This window comes from Sceloporus occidentalis, unplaced genomic scaffold (genome assembly GCF_023333645.1).
Source record: "Sceloporus occidentalis isolate IW3139 unplaced genomic scaffold, rSceOcc1.0.p SCAF_17, whole genome shotgun sequence".
In the NCBI taxonomy this organism is placed as follows: domain Eukaryota; kingdom Metazoa; phylum Chordata; class Lepidosauria; order Squamata; family Phrynosomatidae; genus Sceloporus; species Sceloporus occidentalis.
Genome location: NW_028316997.1, coordinates 5,799,550 through 5,812,564, shown reverse-complemented (window position 1 = coordinate 5,812,564; position 13,015 = coordinate 5,799,550). Strand labels below are relative to the sequence as shown.

At 38.3% G+C, this 13,015-nt stretch overlaps 1 protein-coding gene across 1 annotated transcript in view; it reads left to right on the top strand.

Moving 5' to 3' along the window:
* The window catches only part of LOC149302781 (mitochondrial inner membrane protease subunit 2-like), a 484,643-nt gene that overhangs the window by 357,648 nt on the left and 113,980 nt on the right, over nt 1-13,015 (top strand). The gene's annotated exons all lie outside the window — the stretch shown is intronic.

Here is a 13,015-nt window from a genome sequence, read left to right as displayed (position 1 = left end):
AAATATGTTGGCTGCTGTTTACTATAGGCATGACATAAATTACACATTGTATGTTTAAATTGAGGGTTTTGCCATATTAACCCGTTAATGACAAAGTCCGTACATGTACGGGCTCAAAATGCATTGTTTTCAATGGGTTTAGGGACCGCCCATTGTCCTTAAGGGGTTAAAAAAAAAGATCCAAAATAAGATTTATAGCTACTACTTCTCAAACATAATTGCCCTAAAACAAACTGGTTTTTCATTGCTCAGTACTACTTCTTATGTCCCTTTTTTGCCATTATACAGTGCTGCGAAATCTAATTCTATAATTAAAAAAATAATATTAGTGCCATTATTATTATTATTATTATCATTTAATATGATGGTCGTTAGAAAGAGGTGCATGCCTTCATAAACAGAATAAAGAGAAAAAAATGATAATCTTATAGGATGAGCTAATACTTAGGTTAAACTTAGGGAATAAAAATTGCTGATGCGAGGAACAGGAAACAGAATAATACTCCTACTGGACAAGAGGCTATAGACATCATACTGTACATGGAATAGTCATCTTTATAACAAGACAGACTAACAAAGTATGTAATTTTATTTAAATGGAAGAGCTCATTAACAACTTAAACAGCTTATTAAAGCTAAAGTAATGGTACAAACATGGAAACAGTTTCAACTATTGAAAACTCTTTGAAATGCATGAAAGCTTGGAGGTATTTCCAAGAAATAAAATGTACTGAGAACATGAGAACTGATGCAGAAGAAAAGGCTTTTAGAACTTTCCTATTCAAGCTAGGTAACGGGGAACTTTTTGGTGATTGGTGACTATTGAAACCTCAGAGAATTTCATTTATAATGGATTTTTTTTGTTGAAGAAATATTTGGCAGATGTACTGCTGTTCTTGGGCCATGCAATACTATGCCCAAAAAATGATGAGGCACTAAAGATAAATGAAGAGGTACTTAAATAGACTAGAAGTTGATACATTAACAAAAGTGAATTCAAAACAAGGCTGAGCGAATGGAACAGCTACAGGTTAAAAAAAGAAAAAACTATCAAATAATTTCATATATGCAGATGATCTAATGGGCAACACCAAAAGAAATACTGTTTTTATTAAATCAATTTTAGTATTGTAGTCTGTGCTCAAGCATTAATTATGATTAGAAATATGGGACTGGTGCACTGTTCTCATCATCCCAGATATTCTTTATACAAAAAAGTAAAGAAAACGATCTTATCAGAATACATGCTCTGCGCATCTGGGTGTATATATATCATAGTCCACCATAGTTTGAATGATACTGAATGTTTTGCCTTAAGGTTAAGAAGTAAGTCAACATGAGCTAAAAAATAAATCTTTCAAATAACCTCCTGAAGAAGAAAGGAGGCAATACTTTTCTGTGAAAAGTGATGCATACTGCAAAAAATTACATGCTCAGGAATAAGAAAGAAAATTACATTTATGCATAAGCTCTTTTATGAGAAGATATACATGCCGAATGTTGCATGGTTGCTGCTAAATCTATGATTGAGCTGTGCTATTTAGAAAAGATGTTACTTTTGTTCAGTGCGGTTCTTGTGTAAATCTGTAAACATGAAATAACTAACAGAGAATTATGTTGGTTGCCACGGTGATTGCTTTACCTGCTGCATTGCTCCAAAAGCATTCTTTATACATTAACCCCAATAACTGTATATTTATTTTATGGGTTACTGGCCAAATGTTTAAATGTATACATCATTCCTAAAGCTGCATTGTAGTCAGGAAGCAACACAACCAACTCTGCCTTCTGGCTTAATTATGGGAACCTATACATACATCTGTGCTCCAAAAAAGATGCCTATTCTAAAAAAAACTGTTTCCGATGGTATCCCAGCAATTTAGGCATAGCACGATTTTGTGTGTATGCATAGATACCATACTTTGAAATCCATCTAGAAAAGAACCGTGTTTATGGATCGAGAGCCAGAAATACCTAATTAGCTCCCTTTCAGCTGCAAAGGTATTGTAGCATACAAATAATATGATGCTGACAGGGGTTTTCAATCTAATGTATTTCTATTAATGCAGAGCTACAAAACACCTTCCTAAAACCATATACTTTAAAAATAGATACTCATTTCAGGAGGACACACAAATGCCCAGGAAAAGCAAAAACCTAAGGAGATAAAAGGAGTAATCAATGGGTTTATACATTTTAGAAGCATTAATAAATGTATGTAGCTATTAGACTACACAGAAGGAGATCATTTTTGTAATATTCCTTTTGAAGTAGTATATGTTGATTTTGGAGATTTTCGTCAATGCTTTTCGCTACTTTGCTGCAATATACGTATGTCCAGAGGCGTATCTAGGGTAAGGCACCTATGGCTCGTGCCATAGGCGCCATTTGAAGGGGGCGCCAGTGAGCGGCTTTCAAACGCTGTCTTTTTTTTTTTTTTTTTGATGCGGAGGAGAGAGAGGGGCGCCTAGCAACCGCTCGGCGCCCCTCATTCTCCTCCACGAGGCCTCTACCTCCGTCCCGGTCCCGGTGCCGGCGCCGGCATTTCATGCTGAGTGCCGTAATATGACATCATATTTAGGCGCCTAGCAGTGAAGCAGCGGGCACCAGCGAGCGGCTTTTAAACGCTGTCTTTTTTTTTGATGCGGAGGAGAGAGAGGGGCGCCTAGCAACCGCTCGGCGCCCCTCATTCTCCTCCACGAGGCCTCTACCTCCGTCCCGGTCCCGGTGCCGGCGCCGGCATTTCATGCTGAGTGCCGTAATATGACATCATATTTAGGCGCCTAGCAGTGAAGCAGCGGGCACCAGCGAGCGGCTTTTAAACGCTGTCTTTTTTTTTGATGCGGAGGAGAGAGAGGGGCGCCTAGCAACCGCTCGGCGCCCCTCATTCTCCTCCACAAGGCCTCTACCTCCGTCCCGGTCCCGGTGCCGGCGCCGGCATTTCATGCTGAGTGCCGTAATATGACATCATATTTAGGCGCCTAGCAGTGAAGCAGCGGGCACCAGCGAGCGGCTTTTAAACGCTGTCTTTTTTTTTGATGTGGAGGAGAGAGAGGAGCGCCTAGCAACCGCTCGGCGCCACTCGTTCTCCCCCGCATCAAAAAAAAGAAGACAGCGTTTAAAAGCCGCTCGCTGGTGCCCGCTGCTTCACTGCTGGGCACCGAAATATGACGTCATATTACGGCGCTCAGCAGTGAAGCAGCGGGCACCAGCGAGCGGTGCAGGATGACAGCAGCATCGTGCTCCCGTCGCTGGACTTCAAGGTGAGAGAACTACGGGGGGGAGGGGGTATATAGTGGGGATGGTATATAGTGGCTAGGGGGGGAGAGGGTATATAGTGGGTAGGGGGGGAGAGGATATATAGTGGGTAGGGGGGTAGAGGATATATAGTGGGTAGGGGGGAGAGGATATATAGTGGGTAGGAGGGGGGGAGAGGATATATAGTGGGTAGGGGGGGAGAGGGTATATAGTGGGTAGGGGGGAGAGGGTATATAGTGGGTAGGGGGGAGGATATATAGTGGGTAGGGGGGAGAGGGTATATAGTGGGTAGGGGGGAGAGGGTATATAGTGGGTGGGGGGGAGAGGGTATATAGTGGGTGGGGGGGAGAGGGTATATAGTGGGTGGGGGGAGAGGGTATATAGTGGGTGGGGGGAGAGGGTATATAGTGGGTAGGGGGGTATATATTCCTTCAGTGCTGAGATCACAAGTGAATTTCAATTGATCTGGGTTTGTGTGTTGATCTATACCTGCTATCGGCAGCAGGGACTAATATTTATATATATATATATATGGGCAGCAGGGGCTAGTAAATGGGTTTTAGATATTTGGACAGGGGCGCAATTTCAGTGCTTGCCATAGGCGCTATTTTCAGTAGATACGCCTCTGCGTATGTCTCATTAATGACTGAAGGCCACTAAGACATGACATGATAGAAAGAAAAGAAAGGTGCTACCCTCCAAAAAAGCTAGGATATATTTATTTCAAGATCACCTCTCGTTCTAAATGCTGTGTTAAAATGTATGGATACCATACATTCAAGCTAGCAAATATTTTGTTTAGGTAGTCTCTGCTTGTTTGTATGTTTTTTTTGTGGTTTTTTTTTATTATGTGTATTTAGACTTTATGCATATAATTTTTTCATGCTAACATTTTTTAACAGTTTTGCAGTTTAATAAAGGGGAGTTACAAAAAGTGATGGAAAAGTCTCTCTCCATAAGTGATAGAGGTTAATACACTAAGAAATTATTAGCATGCATGGGCTAGGCAGATGACCACGTATGACCATTTTAGGTCCACAAAGACAAAGGACTGATTGAAGTTTGAGTATTTACATCAGGACAAACAAACAGACAGCAAATGGCCGTACAATATGTATGAATTCATTTGGAAAGGAGGTCATTGCCCTATAGAGCTTACAGTATAAATACACAAAAACAGCTGTTCACATACTGTATAATGGCTGATAGCAATTTTAAGAGAAAATTAGTTGTTATGTGTATTACATACATATAAGGCTAGTTATAAGAGACCAAGAACAAAAATTATGTAGCCATTTGTCTGTTAAATAGTAAAATACGTATTAAGTAAATACTAGTTGATACAATCACCAGTACAAGACATAATAAATTACTAGTTTTTCATAATGTGACTTAGAAATATGTGTATTGTGATTAGGCAGCTTTGAAACTTTTATTAAAGGTAGAGGAATTAACAAATTATAGAAGGTCTTAAGTTTCTAAAGGAGATTTGTTTCAGAAAATGTAAATGTAATGACATGGCTAACTTTAGAGCACACAGAGTTATTTGAAGAAGCAATAATTACATTGATTACTCAGTCACTGATAAAAGAAAATCTGCAATAATGTTCACTAAATGTGACTGATGATGAATAGCCCATTACAACTGGGTACATGAGTCATGCGGAAATTCTTATACATTGGTAACCATTACACAGTTTCCTACATTCTGAACAGACAAGTAGCCTACGGTGTATTCCAGAACTATACATTTTTAATTTGAAAATTTGAAATGGCCATATAAAACTCAAATACAAAACAATTTGTTGAATATATGGGTGCATGCCATAACTAGCTATGGATTATCCTTCTTATTCTGCTTTAATATTTCTTCCCTATTATTTTATCTATACATCAAAATGTGGACTGACCATAAATTGGCTACATTTGGTATGAATGTGTACACAATAACACACAATGATTAAACCTTGTATCTACTTCAGTTTGAGATCAAGTATTTTATTTCCTTTACATGTATATACAAACTAGGTAGATGTTAGGGACCGGGAACCAGACGGACTAAAAAAACGTGTGCAAAACAGTCTTGTAATAACCAAGCAAACAAAGCAAAATCATCATCCAAGAGCGTACACCAAAAGACAAGCTGGGGTAAGGAACTGAGATGGGTACTCAGAGAACCTGGGGTCCGGAATACGGAGATCAGCGATGCCAGAAATAAAGAGCCGGAAGGGATGTCAAGGAAAGCCAGGCCATGCACAGATAATCAGAACACAGGAGACTGTACCTCCAGCCAGAAACAGCACAAGGGCAAGTAGGAAATGGGCCTTGCTGCTTAAATAGCCAGGAAGGAATAGGCTAATAAGAATCTGGTGAGAACCCTGGTAACAGATGAGTAAAGGCAGTTTGTTAAACATCAGCTGAGTCAGCCTAACACAGGGAAGAAAAGTCAACTGCGTGTAAAAACACAGAGCAGTTCAGCCAAACCATGACAGCAGATCTTTTAAAATAATATATAAACCCCATAGGCGTATTATGTCTAATTGTTATTACAAGTCTAATTGTGTAAAACGTAGAAATACGGTGTCTGTGTAACACTGGAGCAATTCAAAACATTCTATATTGGCTTGAGTAAAGTATCACTACGCTCATATTTCATTATATGTGTCATTATGTCATAATCATCTGTTGTTAGACATCTTGAGAAACATGATTTGGAAATATTAATGTTGCTTTAATTCAGCAGTCTTTGTTTATTTCTTAAAATTCTTCAACTCATAGCTGTAGCAATGATAATTTTCTGTGTATTGCTTTTTTTCACATCAGCGATTTTACACAAGAATGATCCTTTATCCTTTACAGTGAATTTGGATTTCAATGTCAGATCATATCTGAGGTGATTGTTCATCTGCTGGGCAATGAATGTCTGCTCTGTAATAACAGACCTCTCTCATATTGTATGTTGTGGGTGAAAGTTTCAAAACATCTCTCATTTGAAAAATGTCAAGAATAAGATGATTTATGAGTAATCTCAAATAAATACATCATAATTCAACTGTGTTTATGTAATCCTTAAAACATCAAGAGGATGTAAATATGTTGTTTCAGTATTACCTTGAGTTGTTTTCTACTGAGGTACCTTGCCCCTATAATCTTTATATTTTTTAAAACTTTTATATACATTATAATATATATTATATATATGAAATTTTGACACTGACACAAGTTTTATTTTTTTGGCTGTTTACCAAAATAAGGTTGAGTTACAGTTAAATAATAAATATGGGCTTATAGTGCAGTCTCTCAGCTTTAATATGAGGGTATTCACATCCAATTTGGTGAAAGGGTTTAGGAATTACAGCTCTTTAATATGTATTCTCCTCTGCTTTCAAGGGACCAAAAGTAATTGGACAATTGACTCAAAAGCTGTTTCATCAACAGATGTGGGCTATTTATGTGTTATTTCTTCATCAATTAAGCAGGTAAAAGGTCTGGAGTTGATTTGCGGTGTGGCGTTCGCCTTTGGCAGCTGTTGCTGTGAACCCACAACATGTGGCCAAAGGAGCTCTTGATACAAGTGAAACAGGCTTAGGCTGCCAAAAAAAAATAAATCCATCAAACAGATGGCAGGAACATTAGGAGTGGCCAAGTCAACACTTTGGTACTTTCTGAAGAAAAAACAATTGCACCGGTGAGCTCTGCAACACAAAAAGGCCTGGACACCCATAGAAGACTACAGTGGTGAATGATCATGAGATCCTTTCCATGGTTAAAAAAAAACCATTCACAACATCCAGTCAAGTGAAGAGGACTCTCCAAAAGGTAGACATCATTATTGAAGACTTCACAAAAGTAAAAGGAAGCCCAGTTGTGGAACAGCATTCTTTGGAGAGATGAAACTAAGATCAACCTGTCTGATAAAAAATATGGAGAAGGCTTGGAACGGCTCATGATCAAAAGCATACTGCATAATTTGTAAAACACAGTAAAGGTAATGTGATGGCATAGGCATCTATGGCTTCCAATGGCATTGAGTCACTAGTGTGTATTGTTGTGACAGAAGACAGAATCAACCAAATGAATTCTAAAGTGTATAGGGATATATTGTCTCCTCAGATTCAACCATATTCAGCAAAGTTTATTGGATGCTGCTTCACTTTACAGATGGTCAATAACCCAAAACATAGGGTTTCCTACAACAAAATAGGAAGAATACCAAGGGGGGGTGAATACTTCTGCAAGGCACTGTATCGATAAAGGTATACACAGTATATATATTATGATCTATGTATTTAACCTTAGCTGTGTGACTTTATTTCATAAATGGTTGCTATGCTACACTAGAGCTTTGACTAATATTTAGAAAGGCACAGTACAGCAGAGAGAGAGATACATCCTGCTATGCACTCCCATTTGTGTCACATAACTCCATAATAAGGTGCTCAACCTTTAAAATATGACTTCTCATAGACTCAAGATTATACACCAGAAAAGCTAAGGGATGGAAGCACCTCTAGATTCCCTTTGTGTATAAATCATTTTATATCAAACATTTGTAATGTTCTCATAAACACCACTATTAGATCAGTTAATTAGAGTTGTTCAAATGGGCAAAAAACGATTCAGACAAATTTTTTATTTAATTTTTGGTCTATTTTCGGACAACAAATTGTGTTCTTGTCCCTTCAGTTTAGTTGAAATGGCAGGGCTTTTTCCATTTGGAAACAAAATTTATTGTCTCATCCTTAATCATGATCTCTCATGCTCTTTCTCAAAGTCTCCCTGCCTTCTCCACAGACTGCTTCCATGTTTCTTTGTCTTCTATTCCACAGCTCAGCTTTTTTTTCTTGCCTCTTTATATAGAATGTGGTCAAATAATAAGTACAAAACATATATTACAATGTCAGCACTATTATAGCACAACTGAAAATGTTTTGTAATATTATTTTCTTAATAAGATAATAAGCTGTGTTCGCTGCTGTTCAAAAGATTATCTTATGTACTTTAATGTATATGATATCTGTGTAGTGCCTCTAAATTTTCATGGTGAAGGGCAGCTGCACATTGTATCTTTATTTTTTTATTTATTAAATGAATGCATAACTCACTTATTAGTGTATTAAAGGTCACAAAACTACTTTGTGCTTGTTTTTATAATTCCTTATCCCAAACCTCTGTTCATTTGGGGTACCTCTATTTCAAATCCTCCAAACCTTGTTATTAGACCAATGTTGTTTTAACCTTATTCCCCTTACTCACATATAGAAACAATAATCCAAACTCCCAAGTCTTCATCCATTGTAATACACCTATCAATAATTTCAAAACTTGAGCTCTTCTTCTAGTACTTTCCAAAATGGTTATATATCATGCTATACCTAGGCTCAGACCAGAACACATGTAAGTTTTAGATTTAGCTGATAACCATCTATAGTTCAATCCACCCTTATGTGGAATGTGTAAAATCACAGAAGGAAACCAATTGCTTAGTCAAGTTTACAGATTCTCCATGATGCAGAGAAGCAAATTACAGGCTGTAGTCATAAATATGTAACAATTTTATGTGTCCTGGGGAAAAAAGCTGATATGGCAAGGATACAAGGTTAGCGTGTAAGCTTACTTTAATTAGTAAGATTTGTATATTGGGATGATTTTGTCTTACTGTACTAACTGAATGTTATTTTGATGTTTATATGATAAAAAGGTTTTGTACCGTGTTAGCCGTTGAGAAAACAGGAGAAAAGTATAGTTAAAATGATACCATTTATTGGCTGAGAGTTTAATTGCGAGCTTTCGAGACCAAGTTGTTAGGTCTCTTCCTCAGGCATTAATGAAGCTAACACAGACTTTTCTAAATACAAAAGCACAATTAACAAAGACTTTAGATAAACACAATGGTATTGGGGAATTTGTTCAGCAGTAAATTAGCTGGACTAGCAGAGATCCAATGGACAGATATGGTTCAATCAAAGCATCCTTGGAGAGTTTGATGTTTATAAGCATAGGAAAATAGGACACATTTTTGTAAGAGAACACAATAAATCAATTGAATAAATCAACTTCCATATTTTCTGTCTCATATGGTTTCTGTTTTGAATTATAGATTTGTAAGATTTAAAAATAAAATGATTAAACTCAGCTTGTTCAGTTACATGTGTGTCTCTTGCGTGAATTACTTTGTATCTTCAATCTAACTGCAAGACATCCCTGTTAACGCACGCCTGTGCACCGTGTTGTTTGAATTTGCCTTCCCTGCAAAGCTTTCTTCTGCTCCCAGTGTCCTGGGAGGAATCTACTTTAGCAGTCATGATATAGCACACATATCATCAAGAGAGCTCATTTAAATTTTAATGAGCACATGCTGTGTCAGGTTGTGTGCCCAATTAAAGCATATGCCACTGGGATGGCAAGGTTTTTGTTTTTAGAGTTTACGTTTCTGAACAGTACTGTGCCCTTTATAGTGTTTCTGCTAAATCTAATCTCATGACTGTTACCTACAGACCAACAGCGTGGAAAAAGATAATAAACCAGGATTTTGAAGCTATTAACATTTTAAGTACTGGGAGTTTCATAATAAGAAAGCTGTGTTTGTTCCTTGAAGATGCAATAATCTCTGGTTGAACACCACGTTGTTGGGTTATTCTTCCTAGTTTTAACTTGTCTTTATTGTTGTAAGAGAGGAGTTTAAAGCTACTATGAAAAATACTACTTGCATAAACACACAGTTTTTATTAGTTTCTACACAATAAACGTTATCAAATTAACTATGAATTATGCCAAGGGCATGATAGAGCTTATTGCAAAAGAATCTCAATGGAGATGGTCCTTACGTATGCATACTGCCGTTGTTAAGTTGAAAGTCAACTGGAAACTATGTTCAGTGTATACACCTCAATCTCTGGGTAACCACATTGGCATTTCATATGTTGCCTTACTTGTAAATGTAACGTGCTGCTTTGAAGTGTGTGGGATGCAGTGGCGTCGGCAGGGGGGGGCCAGAGGGGGCCATGGCCCCCCCTACATCATGCTGTGCCCCCCGGTGTGCCCCCCCAATTGAAACGCCGGCTTTTTTTTTTTTTTAATAGACCCGGAGGAGAGAGTGAGAGGCGCCGAGCGGTTGCTGAGGAATACGTTCTGAGCAACCGTTCTCTCACTCTTCTCCGCGACCGCGAGGCCTCTTCCTGGTTCGCAGTGCCGGCATTTCAAGCCGAGCGCCGGTATATGTCGTCATATCCGGCGCCCAGCAGTGAAGCCGGCAGAACCAGGGATACAGAGACCTCGCGATCTCACCGCTAGACAAGCCCAAGGTAAGTGAACTTCAAAGGGGGGGTTAGAAAGTTAGGAGGGGGTTAGAGAGAAGAGGTAGATAGGAAGTGAGAAGGGGTAGATAAGGATAGATTGGGAGGGAGAGGGGGTAGATTGGGAGGGAGATGGGGGTGGATGGGATACATTGGGAGGGAGAGGGGATAGTTAGGATTGATTGGGAGGGAGAGGGGGTAGATAGGATTGATTGGGAGGGAGAGGGGGTAGATAGGATAGATTGGGAGGGAGAGGGGGGTACATAGGATAGATTGGGAGGGAGAGGGGGGTATATAGGATAGATTGGGAGGCAGATGTGGCAGATGTGGTAGATAGGGAGGGAGATGTGGTAGATAGGATAGATTGGGAGGGAGAGGGGGTAGATAGGATAGATTGGGAGGGAGAGGGGGTAGATAGGATAGATTGGGAGGGAGAGGTCTTTATGGAACAAAAACGGCGTACGTTCAGCTGTTTGGGGACAAAGTTGACATAATGTGTAACTTAGGTGCTGGTCAGGTTCTATGTGGGCAGTGTGGACGCCAGGGCTGGCTTTGGGGTGTGTGACCAGTGATCTATGCCTGTAATTTAGGGGGGTTTATCTATACCTTTAATGCAGAGTTTATATGTAATTTCCAATTGATTTATATCTGCAAAGCTGGGTTTTGTGTCATTCTGTTCATCTGTATCGGCTATATTTCCATACATTATTAATGTTTACCTGCAAATATAGGATTTGCATGTCTTATTCAGTTGATCAATACCTGGAGTGCTGTTTCCATGTGTTGATTATTTGATCTAAACCTTCAGTGCTGAGTGTACATGTGATTTCCAGTTGATCTATACCTGCAATGCTGGGTTTGTGTGTTCTGTTGGTTTATACCTGCAATGCTATGTTTCCATACATTATTTATGTATACCTGCAAATACAAGGTTTTTTTTAATCTCATTCAGTTGCATGTGCTGTTTCCATGTGTTGTTTATTTGATCTATACCTGAACTACAGGGTGTAAGTAAAAGAGCGCTATGGTTTAGTGAATGAGGGGACAAAGGGACTCTGGGGATGATTACAGGGGAGAGGACCTCTCAATGTCACGGTGCAGTCAGAAGGAGGGAACACTGCACTGACTCTCACTGTCTTCCCCTGATCTGCAGTCAGTGTGGCAAATATATTGGCAGCAGGGTCTAATATTAATATATATTGGCTGCAGGGGCTAATATTAATATATATCGGAAGCTGGGACTAATGTTTATATATATCGGCTGCAGGGCCTATTATCAATAAATATTGGCTGCAGGGGCTAATATTTATATATATTGGCTGCAGGGACTAATAATATATATCGGCAGTAGGGGCTAATATTAATATATGTTGGCAGCAGGGTATAATTTCTATGTATATCGGCAGCAGGGTATAATATAAGTATGTATCCGCAGCAGGGGCTAATATTAATATATATCCGCAGCAGGGGTTAATATTAATATATATCTGCAGCAGGGTCTAATATTTCTATATATCTGCAGCAGGGTCTAATATTTATATATATTGTCAGCAGGGGCTAATATTAAATAATGAAAAATAACTGTCACTTTAGCTGTTATTTTGAAATCATATTTTAATCACAGTCTTTACTTCAAAGAGATAAGTGCATATTATGTAGTTAAAAATGCACGTCTAACGTGTGTGTGTGTGTGTGTGTGTGTGTGTGTATATATATATATATATATATATAGTGTATATGTACCGTTTTATAATTGGCCCCCCTACTTTGGTCCCTGGCCCCCCATGTGCCCCCCCTAAATATGAAACCTGGAGACGCCACTGGTGGGATGTATAAACTCACAGAAGAAAGTTAATTAATCATTTATATATTTGGCATATTGCAATTTAATAAACCCTAGTGCTGGTTAGGAACATACGAAATGTATGTGGGCCATTGAAATGTGGGCTGATGTTGGCTGTTATCGAAACCCTATTTCTGTTCCCTTCTTTTACTAAAGAACAGTTGTAAGTTTGTTTTCTTGGTTTTATGAAATGCATAGATTATAATGAGCTACATGCATTTAGTAACAAGATTTTAATTTAATTGTATGCATCACTAGCAATGTATTTTTTAGATCAAAATAGGATAATTAAAAAAAAAATAAGATAAGATATGTTTTTTTCTTGCTTCAAGACATTTTATGTTGTATTGTTTGGAGATGTTCTAATAAGATTGCTATGTGTTATACAAAATAGGTTTCAAAAAGTACATGGGGGTTCTTGAATTACCTATAAAAACAAACCTACTTTACAAAAACCTGAAAACCAAATATATCATAAATTCCTAATTTTATATTTAAGTATCACCCTTAAACTTCATATGCAAGTGTGCTTGAAGAGAACTGTGATTTATTGTGTCATTACTGAACAAGCTATATAACATAACATGAGTTATCATAACAGGACCATATATTCAATTTG